We start from the raw sequence: 18,161 nt of genomic DNA, 5'->3' as shown, positions 1-18,161 counted from the left end.
GCAATGGGTCGACGGCACGGGAGAAGATCGGCTCCCGCCAGCGATCGAGGGAGACCTGGCTCTCGCGTGCGTTTCATCGCACGCGGCGCCTGCTGTCTGCACGAGACGTTACGCAGACAGCAAAAAGAGGTCTCCCCCGGCTGCCGTCATCCCAGTGACCGAAGGCCGGGCGTGGAAGGCCGCCTCAGCGCGAGCCAGTGCCCTAATATGTGCCCATCTTCACGCAACACTTTTGATGGTGTGTTTCAACCCCCCTAATTTTAAATGCTCGCGCATTTCGGCCGACTGCGTGGCCCTGTGGTCTGGAATCAACTGAAGTGTTACGCCTTTAGAAGCACAACTGTTCAATGTCAGGTGGTCCTCTATTAACAGGTCTATATGCTTCCAAATAAACGTGAGAGCCGAATATGTACACGTATTTAACGTGCCGTGTTTCATGGTTTGATGGCGAATAACCAACAAGCCCTCGCTCGGATTATATATATGGTTCAGCAAGCTGTGTTAGTGGGGACGAGTGCTGCTCTCAGTGGTAGGAATGGATGCAGCGGGGTGCGGCTGTTGTATCGAAATTGTCAATAACAGAGTTACGCTCACTTGTGCCCCCATACAGGGTCCTACGAACTACATAAATCCCACTGCCATGTCTTGTGGTGTGATGCGTGCTAAAACATTGACCGTGAAAATGTGAAATATTGTGTGTGACTTTATTGTGGAACCTGCGCCGATGTAACCCAGTGTCAAATCGATTGTGGAACCGTACTTTGTGTGGAACCAGTGCCTTGTACTTATAGAGGAAAAATAAAAATTCCCTTTTCGCACCGACACTGTGCCGAAGCGTTCGTAGCGTCATAAGGTGGAATCGGCTTTTTGTAATCACACACTCACGTCGTGGCGACAGCGCTGCAGGGGAAACCAATCAATAAGAGCTATGTAGGCCGCTACTGCGCAGAATGCGAAAGGTTATTGTGCGAGCAGGCTTCTGCAATTCTTGCGAAAATGGTCGACGCACTTCATGCAGCTTCACAACGGGCGCATTAGTGCGCAGCTGTTCTCGTATTAACTTATCGACTAGCGGCGGGCCGCACCTCCTGCCACACCGTTTCGGCGGGGACCTAGTCCCCAAACCGCTAGACCCAATAAAGTTATCTCTCTCTCGCTCCTGCCACTCCACGGTATGTCACCATATATGTCTACTTTTATTTTATTAAGGCGAAAGCCTTATATGCTTCATCAAGCGCGAAAATTTACCGGCGTCCCGCGTCGGCGTCCCACGTCGGCGGCGTCATGATGACGTCACCATATGACGTCATCATGACGTCACTTGATGTCGTCATCACATGACATATCGTCCCATGGTGAAAGGTGGGCCCATCACGGAGCCAGTGCAAAACCAGCTGACGTGCAGAAAGCTTTCGGAGGCAGAGGGACAGGATCAATACATCTACTGAGAAGAAAAAGAAGAAGTTGGCTTTCGCCTTCGAGTCGTCTTAGGCGAGTGCAGAAGGGACCCTGTGAGTTTTATTTTTTAATGCACTCACGCCGTCGACACGACAGAGCATACTGTTCTGAGCAAGACTTGCTGAAAAAAAGAAAAAGCACATACTTGAATTCGTCATTATGTCACTATGACCCAAATTCCGGCGATCTGTGACGCCATGATGACGTCACGTTACATTGAGCTCACGTGGCTCTTGGTACGCCGACTGCGCACACGTTCATTGAGTAGTATAACATGACTTTTGACCGACGTTTATTACTTTCCTTTCACATTAACCGTGTTGACGCCGAACGCCGGTCTCGCAAAGTATCGCCAGGTCCCACCAAATCTCGAAGACGCCGGCGGTCAATTTTCGCGTTTGATGAGGCATTAAGGCGATACTATAAGCCTTAATAGTGGGTCATGTCATGCACGCACATGCCAAGCTTCGCCTGGGCCTCATTTTCCCGATATGGGAAAGGCTTCTAATATTTGGTCCACCATGTCTACATAATATAACACACCATGACACACTACATAACACACTACATAACACACCATGTCTACATAACATAAGGCCGTAGTCCCCCACTCCCACGAACTCGTGTGCTAGAGGTAAACAGCATCGCTGTAATTAAAAAAAATGGCGATGCTTGCAAGGCCAGACACAGCTAATCTGGACGATTCTGAAGACTAATCTGGATGCTTCTAGGTTGTTTCTAGGCCATGGCTAGGTGATGCACGTTGTTTCTAGGTTGCTTCTCGGTCGTTGCTAGGCTTAAGCTAGGTCTCGCTAGGTTGTTTCTACGTGGATTCTTAGCCCAGAGACGTTCGAATTAAACCACAGACAGTCAGAGACACGAGACGGATGTCCGAACTCTTGGTGTTCTTTAACGTGCACATAAATCTAAGTACACAGGTCTCTAGGATCATTTCGTCTCAATTGAAATGCGGCCGCCGCGTCCGGGATTCGATTCCGCTACCATCGGGTCAGATGTTCCGATGGTAGGACTTCACCTCTGGACATCTAGTACGCAAGCCCGACGTATGAACCACTACGTCACAGGCACATGCTTCATCAGGCTGCGCAGAATAAATGTTGCTCTATTGTTACAGATTGTTAAAGGAGCAAAACGAAACCTCCAGCACCACCTACTCCTTGATTGGCTGTGGGATGACTGCAAAAAAAAAAGAAAGGTGTCAGAAGTGGGATTCGAACCCACGCCCGGAAGACCGGTCTGCGACCTGAACGCAGCGCCTTGGACCGCTCGGCCATCCTGACGGGACGAGAGGGCGCGACACTGTGGCACCGAGTCAATTGTACTTGTTCGCTAGGTAATGACATTTAATAGAGGAAAAAGAAAGTTCGGCGCTGTAATTACTGGTCCTCTTGTCATGACACGACACGCACAAAAAAATGCAAAACAAGCATGTCAGAAGTGGGATTCGAACCCACGCCCGGAAGACCGGACGGCGACCTGAACGCAGCGCCTTGGACCGCTCGGCCATCCTGACGGGACGAGAGGGCGCGACACTGTGGCACCGAGTCAATTGTACTTGTTCGCTAGGTAATGACATTTAATAGAGGAAAAAGAAAGTTCGGCGCTGTAATTATACTGGTCTTCTTGTCATGACACGACACGCACAAAAAAATGCAAAATAAGCATGTCAGAAGTGGGATTCGAACCCACGCCCGGAAGACCGGACGGCGACCTGAACGCAGCGCCTTGGACCGCTCGGCCATCCTGACGGGACGAGAGGGCGCGACACTGTGGCACCGAGTCAATTGTACTTGTTCGCTAGGTAATGACATTTAATAGAGGAAAAAGAAAGTTCGGCGCTGTAATTACTGGTCCTCTTGTCATGACACGACACGCACAAAAAAATGCAAAATAAGCATGTCAGAAGTGGGATTCGAACCCACGCCCGGAAGACCGGACTGCGACCTGAACGCAGCGCCTTGGACCGCTCGGCCATCCTGACGGGACTAGAGGGTGTGTCGTTTGTGTTCACTAAGCGCACCTTTGAAGATGAACATCGCAGCATTGCGGGACAGAGAGAGGCCCCAATTACGTTCCTTCTCTTTCATCATCATCAGCCTGTCTACGCCCACTGCAGGGCAAAGGCCTCTCCTTCTCTTTAGAGTGCAAGAAATACTTGAGGCATACTTTCCATCTCACATTGCCGTCCCTGGAGCCTTTGCCTTACATATGTTGCAAAAAGCAATGTTGCTAACCAGGCACGTAGGCAAGGGCGGCAGGGGACACGGCACCCCCCCCCCCCCGCGGAATTCGTCCAGCCTTCTATTTTCTTTAAATGCGAAGCATTTCTTAGCGAACTTCTGCGACTTTCAGCGTATCTATCTATCTATCTATCTATCTATCTATCTATCTATCTATCTATCTATCTATCTATCTATCTATCTATCTATCTATCTATCTATCTATCTATCTATCTATCTGTCTGTCTGTCTATCTATCTATCTATCTATCTATCTATCTATCTATCTATCTATCTATCTATCTATCTATCTATCTATCTATCTATCTATCTATCTATCTATCTATCTATCTATCTAGCCGCCTGCGACTTTTTGCTCTCCTGGTCGCTTGGTTAATCAAATGCACACCAAAATTGGTATGCTGTAACATGACTGTATGACGAACATAAGTGACAAGTCATAACGTGAAAATCATAAAACGCATGACATGTACAGCATGATTTACATGCCACGCTCATGGTGCGCTGGCGGCCGTTTCGCTAGCTTGATATACACCAAAATTGGTATCTTGCGACGTGACTGTGTGACGAACATAAATGATACGAGTTAACATAAAATTCATGACACGCATGTCATGTACAGCATGACTTGCGTGCCACGCTCATGGTGCGCTGGCGGCCGTTTCGCTAGCTTGATCTACCCCGAAGTTGGTATTGCGCGACGTTACTGTGTGACGAACATAAATAATAGGAGTTAACATGAAAACCATGACACGCATTTTCCTCAATGACATACAAGACGATGAATGCAGCTCTTTGCTGGCTGCTTCGCATTACATCGATTCCCACAATGCGTGGGATCTGCCGGCTTTTTCTTTTTGCCATGGAAATGCTTTCTTTCGAAAATATTAGGACTTGCCCCCCCCCCCCCCAACCCCGAAAAAAATTCCTGGCTACGTGCCTGCTCCTAACTTTCCCTGTACTCAAAGTTTACGGTTCATGCCAACTTTCACTCAGTTTCATAGGCGGTAAATTGACGTCGATGAGAAGTAAGCTTGACAAACTGCCGTATAAGTTCTAATTTCAGTGAAACCTACGCCTTCACTTAAGTCATCGAGGGCTTTCGACGTGATCTCAGCACGACGCGTACTTGCACGGATTGCTTGGCGTTAATGAGATTTATGCAAATCACTGCTTCGTTCTTGTGCACGTCTGCGGCACCTGCTCGCAGGCGCAGGTAATCTGCATTGCATTTGGCCTCGACGAAGTTTGTTCTTTCGTTTCGACTGTAAATCTTTGTTGCCTGGCGGTATTGGGTACATGTCAGAAGTAAGGCAGTAGTGCTACCCTGATTATGCACTCACGCCTGCTATTCTTTTTCTTTAGGTCTTCCTTTGCATAGAGCCCACGTGGTGGGCTGCGGGCAATTATTCTTCACCGTGGTTAAATAAGGAGTGCGCGTCAAAATGAAACTGCGAATTAATCAAGGTTTAACTCCGATCAATAATCGGATACAGCTAAAGTAGTCAGGCAAAGACCCGCCCAGGTGAACCCTAGCGCAGCAGCCGATCGCCTCCGCGACTAAAGAAGTAGTTCCGCTCATGCACTCGGCAATGTTCTCCGAAGGCGGGGCCCTACCGGCCGTCCGGCAGAAGTGCGCGCCCATTGGTGCAGGCTTGTGTGGATCCGCCTTTGAGGAGGAAATGCAGCTGACTTCTAAACCTCTATCCGACTGTAGCTTTCGCGACTTTAATTGAAGAAGAGAGCGTTTGATTTCCGAGTTAAGTCGTGTCATAGGACGTTCTGTGATGTATAGTAGCTTCGTTGCCTCGTTTCCCTCCGCTGCAGTACGTTAGAAGTTTGGCATCACGGCCGGTCAGTGCAACAGTGGCTTGGACAAGGCGTTGTTTCGGGCTAGTTGTTTCGGGCCTTGTTCTTCGTGTAAGAAGTTCCGCGCTATAAAGCTTGTATTTGCGGCTTGCATGTTCGCAATTTCGTCGTTTTCGGAATAATTGCAGCACACCTTAACTCCGTGACGTCGAGTTGTACTTTTTGCCCGCGTTCAGCGGCTTCGGCATACCTTCTGCACCGCTTGCTTTGGCTCCTGCTGCGCTGTAAAGACGCCAGTGTGATTGTTCGTAGTTGTGCCACGTCCAAGGCACTGATTGGACAACGGTCACTTGAATTGAAACCGTTAGTAAAGAGCCTTTTGTGGGCTTTAGTGAAAAGGAACAGTATTATGTTTGTATATATATCTGATGTATACCGCCGGTTTCATGTCTCAAGGCCAACTACGAAATGGAACTGAAGTGTAAGGGTATGCGATAATTCAGAATTCAGATCAAGAAGGGGTGCCACTTACAGCTCCGCTGTAAAATGGAAAGATTTAGTACAAATTATAGTATTTAGTACAAATTTAGTACTATGACAGTACGCTATGCTGGTCGCGGTTGTCGGACCAAGAAATCAGCAACAACATCAACACAGCGTTCAGGTGCGCATGTTGGCTTATGGACGCATAGTTGGCACTTCGCCAATTCGAAAAATTCACAGGGGTCCTTAAATTTTGGCCTCGCGTTTTTCTTTTTTTTTTTGCTGCAATGTGTTGCTGGGGGCCTGTTAGTCATAACACGGCACATCGTTTGCTGCAGCGCGCGACAGATAATTCAGTACAAGCACCTCATTACCGGCCAGTGTCAGTTTCGGTTTCAAAAACGACAAGCCTCCGGGTGCAGCTATCACCACCTAGCGGGTGCAGCGCTCGATGACGACGGCACACAGAACTGTGACGCACTTCCGCGCGGTTCGCGAGCAGCTGCCGAGAAGTAGGCTGCTGGAGCGAACGCGGTAAAAAAAAATGGCGGCTATGACGTCATCATAACTTGTTGCAACATGGTCACGTGAGGGAAGTAGGGGGTCACCGAGGGTCACCTTTGAGGGTGGTAGTAGCGCGAGGGTGTCGATCGCTCACGCAAACTTCAAAATTCATTTAAAATACCTTCCAAGCTATATTCGCTGTTGATATTTTGCAGGTGATATGCGCATGTTCGCAGGAATCGATCCCGCAGGCTATCTCGGTCGCGAAATTTTGTGTCAGTACCCCTTTAAACATTCACTTAGGTGACTCGAAGGCAAAAGCCATCTTCTTTTTCTTCTCAATCAACGTATTGGTGCTGCCCCGCCATGCTTCGAAAACTTGCTGCACGTACTACGTGGTTTTGCACTGCCTCCAACATCTGAGGCACCTCACCTGGTTTTGCATTGCCTCCATGATGGGACCACCTTTGACCAAGGTACGATGTCATATTGATGACGTCGTCATGTGACGCTACGTCACGTCACAGTGGCGTCATGATGACGTCACAAATTTTGGTAATTTGTGACGTCGTCGTGACTTCATATGGTGACGTCATCACGTGATGATTTTTCGCATCACTCGTTCCTCACGCCGCGGGACGCCGACACCGACGATGAGGCATTTTGATGAGGCATTTAAGGCTTTTGCCTTAAAAAGGAATCATTTCGTAGTGGCTACTTCGCGGCAGTACGTGCAGTAGACGTTCTAGGATATTTTGCAAAGACCAATTGTTACTCGCACAGACGCTCCTTTCCTTGCGGAGAGAGAGAAACTTTACTTAAGTGTCCTTGCTGGGGTCAGGGGTGGCAGGGGACCGGTAGGCGAGCCCCTCTGTAACCTCCCTTTCTCAGGCGGCAAAGCCGTGCATCTTGGCGGCGTCTTCGGCAAGCCGGAGGGCCCACAGCTGGTCATCCGGGCGCGTGCTGAGCAGCACAGCCTCCCACTGCTCGGCCGTGGGGATTGTTAACGCAGGGTTTGTGATGTGTTTTACTATGTAAGTAGCTGCGGGACAGGCCCGTAAGATATGGCCGAGCCTGGAAGCGAAGCTAAGCTAGCGATTGAGAAGGCGATGCGCCCGTTTACTCTGTCGCGTTGTAATCTTGAAGCGAAGCTGAGGCGTCGTCCAGCCTTTCCGAAATTAATTTCCAAGTTTCTTCGATGAGACCACCACGGTATCGCCAGCGAGCGCAACCCTAGTGCTGTACAACGAAAGGTACACGTCACATCCCGAACCATGTCTGTGCAGTGTAGGGTAATGAGTATTTCAGGAGCACGTAAGGCCTCTTCATAAAGCTGCGCTTGATGTTCACTGGATTCCTTGATTTCGTTAGAACTCTGGCCCGCCCATTTCGCCACCGTGCCGAAGGCGTCGTAGCGAAAACCGAGCCCCGGCGTCGTTTAGCGAAGAACATCGCCAATGGCGTCGCACTATAATACAGAGGAGGAAGAGGACGAAGCATTTCACGGCGAAGTTGTATATGGCTAGGCGGAACCAATAATCGTCCGTCCTATGCGCGCAAAAAGCTTGCAGGGTCCCTTATTCGTTCCACTCTAAGGCGAAAGCCATGTTCTTTTCTTCTCAATCGATTTATTGCACCGAACGTGGTTTTGCGTTGCCTCCGGGATCGGAGGCATGGTTGAGCACTCTGGTTGAGCACTGCCTCCCTGATCACCACACGTTTGACAAAGCTACGATGTCGTGTGACGTCATAGTGACGTCGTGATGACTTCACAAATTTTTGGTGATCTGTGACGTCATTATGACGTAATCATTTCTGTGCATGTTATGCACAGAAAGCACGCTGTGGTGCTAGAGGCTAAAGCAACTAGATCGAGATTTCTGTACCCACGGGGTCCCAATGCAAGAACAGCCGTGCACGTAGCTTTGGGTGAAAGGTAAAGAACCCCATGCATGCAGGTGGCCAAAGTTCATCCGAAGTTCACCACAAGGGCGCGCATTATCATCGTATCGTGGTTTCGTCACAAGGAACCTTATAACCTAATTGAGACAGACGCATTCTTCCTGCGACTCTGAACGACCAGAGCACCACAGCAGGTTTGTGAGGGTAAATATGATAGCGTAATTCAGTCGCGCACTCCGAGCGAAAGTACCACGGCACTCAATGTCTCGACGCCCAGGAGGCAGATGAGCCGCAACGCCTGCGCCTTCTATAATGTGAGAACTATCTCGTTATTGCCAGCGCATCGGTGTTTATACTCCCTTTCATACATCAGGTGCAACGCTGTGGAAGCCATGCAAGAAGTTCGGTTAGCAAAATGTGCAAGTCCGCGCGTCTCGCGCTGGGATTTCGTCGTTGTAAACTTGGCCTCCGCGCAGGGGCGTAGCCAGAAATTTTTTTCGGGGGGAGGGGGGGTGTTAAACCGTACTTTATGTATGTTCGTGCGTGCGTTTGTATGTGTGCGTGTATATATGCGCAAGCAAAATTGAAAAATTTCTGGGGGGTTTGAACCCCCCCCCCCCCCCCCCACCCCCCCCCCCCCCCTTGGCTACGCCCCTGCCTCCGCTATTGGCCCCGGCTGCGCGCTACCAGGACCAATCGCGGAGGCCATATGATACGAAAAGAACGGCTAAGGCATCGAGAACAACCTTTTGAAAACTGCATTAAAAACGAGTTTTGTTTTATTCTCTAAGACACAAAACATCTTCATGTGTTACTCAGTCTAAAAACGAAAAAAAAATTACGTTACAGGTGTCAAAATTATTGAACTATTTCTTGGTGCGAACGCAGCTACTGCAAGAAGTCTCGCTAGCTTCCATAGCGTTGAACCTAAACGAAGTGTAGTCAAGCCAAGCCGGCCGCGATATCGTACGTGACTTCGCATTTCTCGGCTATCTCTTTTTGCGAGCCCTGTCTCGACGCCACGCGAAATTTGATAGCCGCGATTAAACGACGTCGCTGCCTGCATGGAAGGCCTGGCTTGGAAATACTGAAAGGGCTTACAGAAAGCGATCGGGCTGCGGAAAGATTACGGAACGTACGGAACCGATGCGGCCGTATTGTGGCTATGGAATTCGCGACAGTGCTTCGATTTGTCGATGGCTTTCTGCAGCAGAAAGTGTCGCCGCGTATGCTTGATTGCGGTTTTAGACGCTGTCGCATTTCGTTACGTCGTCAGACCCTTCCATGTCGGCGTTTCAAGCGCAGTTTGAGTGGTCGTATAGCAGCTCAGGCCAGACAGTAGGCGAGTTTTTCAACTTTGATTCGACCAGGTAGCCATCCTATGGTGTTTGACTCAATGTCCAGAATAGCACCCCTGGTAAAGCGTGCCTGTCAACGCTAGTGCGAGATGCACGCACGCGTACTACATTTGGTGGGTGGTCGCTCGACAACTGCCACGGCCGGTATAGAAGAACTGCGTGCATGAATCCTGGAGTTTTCAGCACAGGTGAGTTTATCGAACAAGCGGCAATGTCGCCGCGTATTCTGAGATACTGGTAAGTCGACCACGTGGTGCAACCTTGCGGTTACTTGCTGTTCTGTGTCCTTTTGTGCGCGTTTCATCTCCTGATGGGCTAATCAAGTGAATCAAGCAGGGGCGTAGCCAGAAATTTTTTTTCGGGGGGGGTTCAACCATACTTTATGCATGTTCGTGCGTGCGTTTGTATGTGTGCGTGCCTATATACGCAAGCAAAATTGAAAAATTTCGGGGGGGGGGGGTTGAACCCCCCCAACCTCCCCCTTGGCTACGCCCCTGGAATCAAGGTCAGGAAACGCTAAAAGGTATATAGCTTATCATAAAAGCAGAACACGGCGAAGACCAGGAGATCTCGCGATTTACTGGCGTAACTGCTTAGGCGGACACTTCAAGTATTCGCGTTTGTGGTTACGCCGCCGGGAGGGTAGGGGGGGGGGCGGAGGGGGGGGTGGGGGGTCATATGCACAGTTTAGCATCCATGCTTAGCATGCGGATCTGCAACTATAGTACATCGCTTGTTGAGATGCAGTATAGTTCAAGATTTAGCTCAAGAGCATTCCAAATGGGATCCACTCTTGGTGAGCCCAGTGCTACCCAGGCTCCTTTTCATTACTAAAGTTGTGTTTGCTAATTAAGCTGCAGCGAGACTTACGCGCATGTTGTAACTTTAGAAAATTAGCGCGCTCTTAGTACATTTCATCGTCGTACCACCGGAAAAGATGTTCAACGCCTTTTGAATGTAAACATGGGGGGTACTACGGTAAAATTAAGGTCCCTAGATAAAACAAGTTTTCAAGGTAGCGACACCCTTCCTTTTCCTCCTCGCTTATTTGCCTGGAGCGCCCCCAAGAAGGGTCAAAGCGTGCATAAAAAAGAGAATGTTTGTGTTCAGTTATTATGGCGGATAGAAATATTTATAGCAAATGAAAAGTAAATGAGACGTAGGATAAAAGGTTACTTAGTTGAATATAAGCGGTACAACATAAGAAGAAGCGTGATGTGTGTTACCCAACTGGCAACGTTGTTATAGTTTTATATTTCACACCATTATCCATGGCGTCTCGCATCGTACGTCGTAGTTCGTCCCGGTTCGTCCAGTTCTCCGAATGTGTTTTGCTCGTGCATATGATGTGGCACAGTTAACGTGCTTCTTGCTGGATCCTGTGATCCTGACTGACCACAGGGCAGCACCTTGTTGTGACGTTGTGACGAGTGATCATAGCCGCTTGTGCGCACACAGGCAAAAGCCGTGGCCAGACTAGAACGAACGCTTGACTAGCAGCATTGCGATGACAGTTTTTTCTGGAAAAATACATCCATTTTCGCAATCATGATGCCAGGTAATCGTGGTGCATGTTTTATTATCTGGGTGACTACGGAAGAGACCGCGGCACCGCAATGCGGGTGCACGCAACTTAACGACAAGTGGGGTTCTACCAGTTTGGTGTCCCGAAGTGATGAACATTGCGACGATGTCGTCGCCCTACCATCAGCGGCAAGTACCAGAAACAGACTTAAAAAGCGTTGGCACAGCGTCGCGTTTGAGCCTGTTTACGCCGCGTTCAAGAGCAAGTGACTCGAACTGGTCTGGCATGAAATGTCCCTGAAAGTGCAGCCACTTCAGCTGTATTCAACTGTACGTGCATACGCACAAATATTTGTAACGAATCTCACGTACTAGAAGCGCGTTAGACGCGCGTTCTGTAGCGTTTCAACAAAAGGCGACAAATCAACTCGCCTCGCAAAGCCGCGTCTACGGCGTTGCACGGAAGTCCTCGCGTCAAATGTTTTGTAGCCACACTTCACGGCGTGTCCTATTCCGGATACCAAGAGGTATGTTGTAGAGGGAAAAACCGCCTTCTGTTTTGTTGCTGCAGCCGACAGCACAGTACTTGACATATTCAAAATTCACGGCGAAGCATGTTCGGCCGACTTGGCGTCAACTGGAACGCTCCTCTTCTACAGCTTGTCTTGGATACGATTTCGTCTTTCGTCGCGGCAAGAATCCGACTGGAACCATATGCACATGCGCACTCGTTTTGAACCTTTTGCTTTATAATAAATATCACCACCATCCACTAACAGCATCACGTGCAACGAATTCACCAATCACAGACGCAAATGATGGAGAAAAGGAGGGGTAGGCGCGAGAGTGAGGAGGAAGGCGCAAAGAGCAATGAGTGTCGCTACCTTGAAAACTTTTTTATCTAGGGACCTTAGGTAAAATATGTCCCTCCCCCCCCCCCCCCCCTCCCAATGTAGTACCTTGCGCACGTTTATGTCTGAAGGCACAGGCGTAGTCAGGGAGCGGGCGGTGAGGAATGCTTGGCCTGAAATGTCGACACGACCGCACAGATTAGAGTTACTGTGTGTGTGTATATATATATATATATATATATATATATATATATATATATATATATATATATATATATATATATATATATAGTAACTCTAGCACAGATCGGTGGGGCGGTTGTTTTCTACATTCCACACGCTTGCGAACGGAGAAAAATCTTACGTTGACTCAGAAGATAAACGTTTCGTCTTAACATCGGGGCGCGTTTATGAGCAAGAAGAAGGTAAAGTTTATGAGGCATGAAGCGGAATGGTTCCCCTACCCACGCAGAACTCCACACTCCGATCGATCGATCGTGGTTGTGAACACACGGTCGCTCAGCAATTCTCGTTTTAAGCCAACTCCGGCCACCGACGGTAAGTGGCGCACCCGAAATCGACTGCCCCGGGAAAGCATTTGCCAGCGTTTGCGAAACCCCCGTGCCAAGGGTTTGTTGCTCCGGTGAACCCGGCGTTGTGACCTCGGTTTTCAGTCTCCTCAAGGTCGCGCCGCAGTCAGCGCTGCAGAATGCGCCACTCGTCGTTAGTGTTGGCATTCGCTTCGATCGATCGAATGAAGTGGCGCTAAATTGAGAACGCGCCCGCGGGGTTGTTGTCCTTTCGCATCTTTACCTGCCGCGCGGTGGCTTAGCAGCTAAGGTGTTCCGCCAGCTAAGCTAGAGGGCGTGGGTTCGACTCTGGGTCACGGCGGCCGCGATTCGATGGGGGAGTAAATGACACGAGCGTGTTCTTAGATTTAGGTACGCGCTGAAGGAAACCTAAATGTGCTCAAAACTAAACCATAGTCCACCCCACCCCCGCGGGCCCTTCCACTCTGCTGGATACAGGATTTTGCCGGGCGGGGAGAGGGAGGGGGGTCAGGGTATCCTGAACCCCCCCCTCCCCCTCTGAATCCACCAATGCTCACAATCATACCATGGTTCGGGCTCGCAAAGCCACTGACCTCAGTTCAATTCTCGCGCATATTTTACAGAAAGCGTGGCCTGTCAAAGCGTGCGTTGTACGTCGATGATACACCTGCTCCTGCATTTCCAGGCGTAAGATTTTGTCGTAGCTTTAGCCTTAGAGTCCTCTTGAGCTGTCGCTTCCTTTTTATTTGCTTCCTCCTTGCTGTACGTTTTAGTTTGGGAAACTCTCTTTGGTAAACTAGCGTACTGTACTAAAGCCAAAACCACATAAACCAACAGGCCGCGAACAAGAGAAACCGTTCCGCTCCGTTCCCCTTCTTCTCGTTAGGTGCTACTACCACCATCACCACTACTACTGCTACTGCTGCCATTACTGCCACTACTACCACTGCTACTGCTAATCACAGTTGTACTCTTTTCCACCAGCCTCCGTATTTCAAGTGCGCAACGCCGTATTGTAATGAAGTGATCCAGATGTTTGACTTCAGACGCATCAGCATCACACGGTGACGATGATGAAGCGGAAGCAGCTTAGGAAAATCGGTAGGAGCGACGCACAATAGCCCCATGCTGACCATACGCTATTCACATACAGAATTACAGTTTCAGTACTGGAAACCCAAGCTCTTTCATTCTTCCCCTGCGGACGGCTGTCGAACTGAAGAATGCCGAGAGAGTACAAATAAACTCGAGGACCTTGGCAACACTGGTGCATGGTGGCCCCATCACTAAAACACTGTATTACAGTGAAATCTCACTTGAGTGAACTTCAAGGGACCCAAGGAAATAGTTCACTTAACTGAATATTCTCTATAACATGGAACAGCATTGGGCACAGCAGATATCGAGTCCAAGAGTGTGAAATGCAATTTATTTTGAAAAGAATTCTGTAATTTTTATTTGTACTGACGCCCCTAAAGTGCAATAAGAGACAAAGCTGTCCAGAGAGTCTGCGTTTTTCTGCACTGCCTGTGGCACAGCTAGTTGCTGTGACACGAAGTCTCGCAACTTTCTAATATATCCTAATATGTCCAGACGCTGAAAGATTTTGAGTTTGACAGAGACAACCGCTTCCGCTTCGTCGAACTCACACAAAAGTGGGCGCCCGGCGTACGAACTGCGCTGTTGTCACCCGAAACTAAGATGGCCGAACAATACCGATGAGACAGAAAAAAACAAACAAGGAACTGACGCGCACGCAGCTCAATTTTAGTTCCCCTGCACGTGTGATGCAGCGCTCTCTCCGGCGCTGCATGTACTACAAGCGATGTTGCGCCGACGCCGATGGATGCGCGATTTGGGGGCGACGAGCATCCGCTACGCCAGTGCTGCAGAGCGCAAAACTTCGTTGAATTGATTTCAAAAATGAACCCGGATCCGCGGATCGAATTGGTTCAACTGAGGTATTCGCTATTCCGGAATTCGTTTAGCTGAAAGATTTTTGCATAGAATGCATAGGAAAAGCGCCGGGGATTTTCAAAAAGTTCGTTGTTCCGAAATATTCGTTAAGCCGACGTTCGTACAAGTGAGAGTTCGCTCTACACGAAATGATGTCTTACCTGTTCGCGGCGGCGCGCGTGACGTGCCCGGCCTCCCGTGATCAATATGCGCCGTGGATTGGTGTTCTCTGTGCTCTCCCAGAAACGACTGGGACCCTGCCTCAAGTCCGCCTATCTATTATTCAAAAGACCCGCGCGCTCGACCAATAACGGACACCGGCCAATCGGGCAAGCCGACGCCATCGAGCCAATAGGGGGCAGGAGTTTCTGAGGTCGGTAGAACACCAGGCAGGAAGGAACAAAACTATGAGCGCCGGTTGGTGGATTGCAGGCACGTGCGGTCGAAAAAACCGATGCGACACGTTTCTACGCGCGTTATTTTCCGTTCGTTTCGCTGTCGCTTCAAGGTCGGTCTCATGGAAAAGTTTGTTTGCGGGACGCACCCTTAACCCCTTCTAGCCCGATGGAAAAACAAAACAGAATAGCGCGAATCAGACAGTATAGAAGGCGGAAAAAACTGCATGCGACCACGGACTCATGACTACAAGTCTGTTTACATGTACACTCTAAGAAAAAAAGAGTGTGTTTGACCATAGGTCAGCAAAAAATGAAGAGCTCACTCAAACTCACCGATGAAATATATTTTGCCGTTAGAGCTCGCTCGGACTTAGACTCACCTAAATTTTACTCAGCTGGACTGACTTGGACTCGTACTCACTGAAATTTTTCTCAGCCGGACTCACTCGGACTCAATCTTACCAAAATATTACTCACCCGGACTCACTCAGACTCACGGCTCGATCTGAGTCTGAGTGAGTCGACTCATGAGTGAGTTTGCCGACCTATGTGTGTGACTCCTTTCGGTTAGTCCTGACTTGCCACGTATATGACTCTCTTTAAAGAAACACGTTTACTCCCTTGTGGGTCACAAGACTCCCCGAAGAGAGTATAATGGTCTCCAAAGAGAGTTCACGTGTAAAAAGAGTCAAATGACTCTTTTTAGGGGCGAAGCTCCTTAAGGCGGCACCCGTTCGTCCCTCGTAGTAGTCGTAGTAGTCGTAGTGCGTAACCAGTCTTACGGTTTGACCTCCAAGGTGGTGCCGGTGGGAGATTTTTCCTGTGCGTTGTTGAACAATAAAAAATTCGCAGCGTGCGCGTTAACTAAAAGCCGAATTCTTCTGTCTCTCATTCCCCATTAGCAGCCTTTGGCATGTTCCAGCAGGAAACGTTAGTAGAAGTAGAAGTGTAAGTGTTAGCTAAAAGCCGACTTCTTCTGTCTCTCATTCCCATTAGCAGCCATTGTTTACCTCCAAGGTAGTGCCTGGTGAGATTTCTCCTGTGCGTGATTAAACAATATAAATTTTGTTCAAAACGCCGTTGATTGATGAAATAAACCAACGAAAGACGCCAGATGTTTTGTAAAAGCAAAACGAAAGAACGCCAGATGTTTCTAAAGCAAAACGAAAAGACGCCAGCTGCTTAACGAAAGACGCCAGATGTTTTCTAAAGCAATGGTTTTCTAAACAATGAAAATTCACAGCGTACATGTAAAATTAAAGTGAGCTGCAAGTCGTCATAACTCATCGAACCTTTAGTATAAACGCGCCCGATCTCGCGTCGGTGATGATGTACTGGGCAGAATTCACGGAAGATTCACGGTTTACCGATGAACCTCCGCAGCTTCGCCCACTCATCATCATTCACTCCGTGGATATGCTGTGATTTTTTTTACAGTTCACAACGGTGACATATTGTGACGTGGTTGTGACGGTTGTACCAGCTTGTGCAGAACGCAAGCTGGTACAGATGAAAACTTTTTTTATTGGGCTAACTCGTGCCCACTAAAAGATAACCTCAAAGTACAAGCAATACTCGCCGTAAAGTGATAGCGGCGAGCATGGACGTCGACTTATCTGCTGGTCTGTGAAGTGCGTCGGCTTTTATACATGCCTTGTCGAGCCTCCCAGCGTTATCGCTCGTGCTCGCATTAGCTCTAGAATAAACTAGACTACTCGCGTCCTGCGCCTAAACACAACAGTCTGAAGCACTCGCGAAGTTTTGAAACATTCAACTCCAGCCTGCGACGAGCGGTGCTAAATGTTTTTTGTGGGCGAAGCCCAATCTCATTAAAATTAAAGAAATAAGCACGTCGCAATATAGACACACAATATAGATGCACTTGTATGTATGTATGTATGTATGTATGTATGTATGTATGTATGTATGTATGTATGTATGTATGTATGTATGTATGTATGTATGTATGTATGTATGTATGTATGTATGTATGTATGTATGTATGTATGTATGTATATAGTCTGGGTCTCAAATAATAAGCGCGTAGTCTAATCAAAGTAAAAACTAATCCTATGTAGTGTTTTACTGCCTATACGAGAGCTACGCACCAGCGATTAGTAATAATTGTTGGGGCTTGACATCCCAAAACCACGATATGATTATGAGAGACGCCGTTGTGGAGGGCTCCGGAAATTTCGACCTGCACCTAAATCTAAGCACACGGGCCTCAAGCATTTTCACCTCCATCAAAATGCGGCCGCGGCGCGGCCGGCATTACGCGCCAGCGACGTCACGTCAATGACTTCACGGTGGCAAGTGCGGCTCATCTGCGACCGCTAATTAAACGCGTATGAGAAAGGTAATACGCATATACAAAAGCGGCTAGGCGTCCGCGTGTGATCTCTACAAGTGCGGTACCGCAAGCGCTGCACTTAATTACCCGCCGCTCATGGCCATTACGTGACGATTCATGGCTTTTACGGCGGCTTCCCCGTTGAATGAATTGCGAACTCGGCGCACCTTATTGCATGCATAACACGGTCGTTGCCTGTTAAAGATAACGCTATCGCGCGTAGTCGCGCGCAGCGATCGCAAACACGCAAAGCGAGCCACCTCGTAAAGATTCGGGCACGGATTACGTGAGTGCGTACGATAAGCCGTATCGCCCGCAAAGCTGTGAGAACAGCGCCTATCTGAGCTTGGAGAACAGCGTTAACTTGCGAACGCATTTCGAAGTTAATCGCTCTGCGTTGCATATATTCCCTCGGTTTATGCTGTAGTGCACTTGACGCTTCCTGAGACGGGCATGTTATGCGCGGTTATCTTCAGCATTGTCGTCAGATCGGTGTCACTTGTGCACTCATAAAGTGCAGATGTGAAGGGTCGATGACCTCGTTGTTCTATTACGCTAGTCTGCGTGACTTTTCTTCTAAAGGAATATGTGCAATATACCTAAGATCGGCCGATACGATCTTTATTTTCTCAGAATATTTGTCGTCTGTTAGATTCTTTTTTTGTAGTGAGTAGTATACGGTTACAAGCAAACGAGCTCAGTATAATACTGATGTCTCTCATGTACGGGTAGTTTTTGTTGTTGTTTTTTTCTG

General features: G+C 48.7%; 4 non-coding genes across 4 annotated transcripts; all 4 read right to left on the bottom strand.

Moving 5' to 3' along the window:
- Nucleotides 1-2,675: 2,675 nt before the first annotated feature.
- Trnal-cag (transfer RNA leucine (anticodon CAG)) lies at nucleotides 2,676-2,759 on the bottom strand. Its single transcript has one exon. It is a non-coding gene; the product is annotated as a tRNA-Leu (tRNA).
- A 149-nt stretch (nucleotides 2,760-2,908) lies between these two features.
- Nucleotides 2,909-2,992, bottom strand: Trnal-cag (transfer RNA leucine (anticodon CAG)). Its single transcript has one exon. It is a non-coding gene; the product is annotated as a tRNA-Leu (tRNA).
- Nucleotides 2,993-3,143: 151 nt separating this feature from the next.
- Trnal-cag (transfer RNA leucine (anticodon CAG)) lies at nucleotides 3,144-3,227 on the bottom strand. Its single transcript has one exon. It is a non-coding gene; the product is annotated as a tRNA-Leu (tRNA).
- A 149-nt stretch (nucleotides 3,228-3,376) lies between these two features.
- On the bottom strand, nucleotides 3,377-3,460 carry Trnal-cag (transfer RNA leucine (anticodon CAG)). Its single transcript has one exon. It is a non-coding gene; the product is annotated as a tRNA-Leu (tRNA).
- Nucleotides 3,461-18,161: the final 14,701 nt, after the last annotated feature.

Source organism: Rhipicephalus sanguineus, chromosome 8 (assembly GCF_013339695.2).
Source record: "Rhipicephalus sanguineus isolate Rsan-2018 chromosome 8, BIME_Rsan_1.4, whole genome shotgun sequence".
Taxonomy (NCBI): Eukaryota; Metazoa; Arthropoda; class Arachnida; order Ixodida; family Ixodidae; genus Rhipicephalus; species Rhipicephalus sanguineus.
This window is presented reverse-complemented; position numbering and strand designations above follow the sequence as displayed.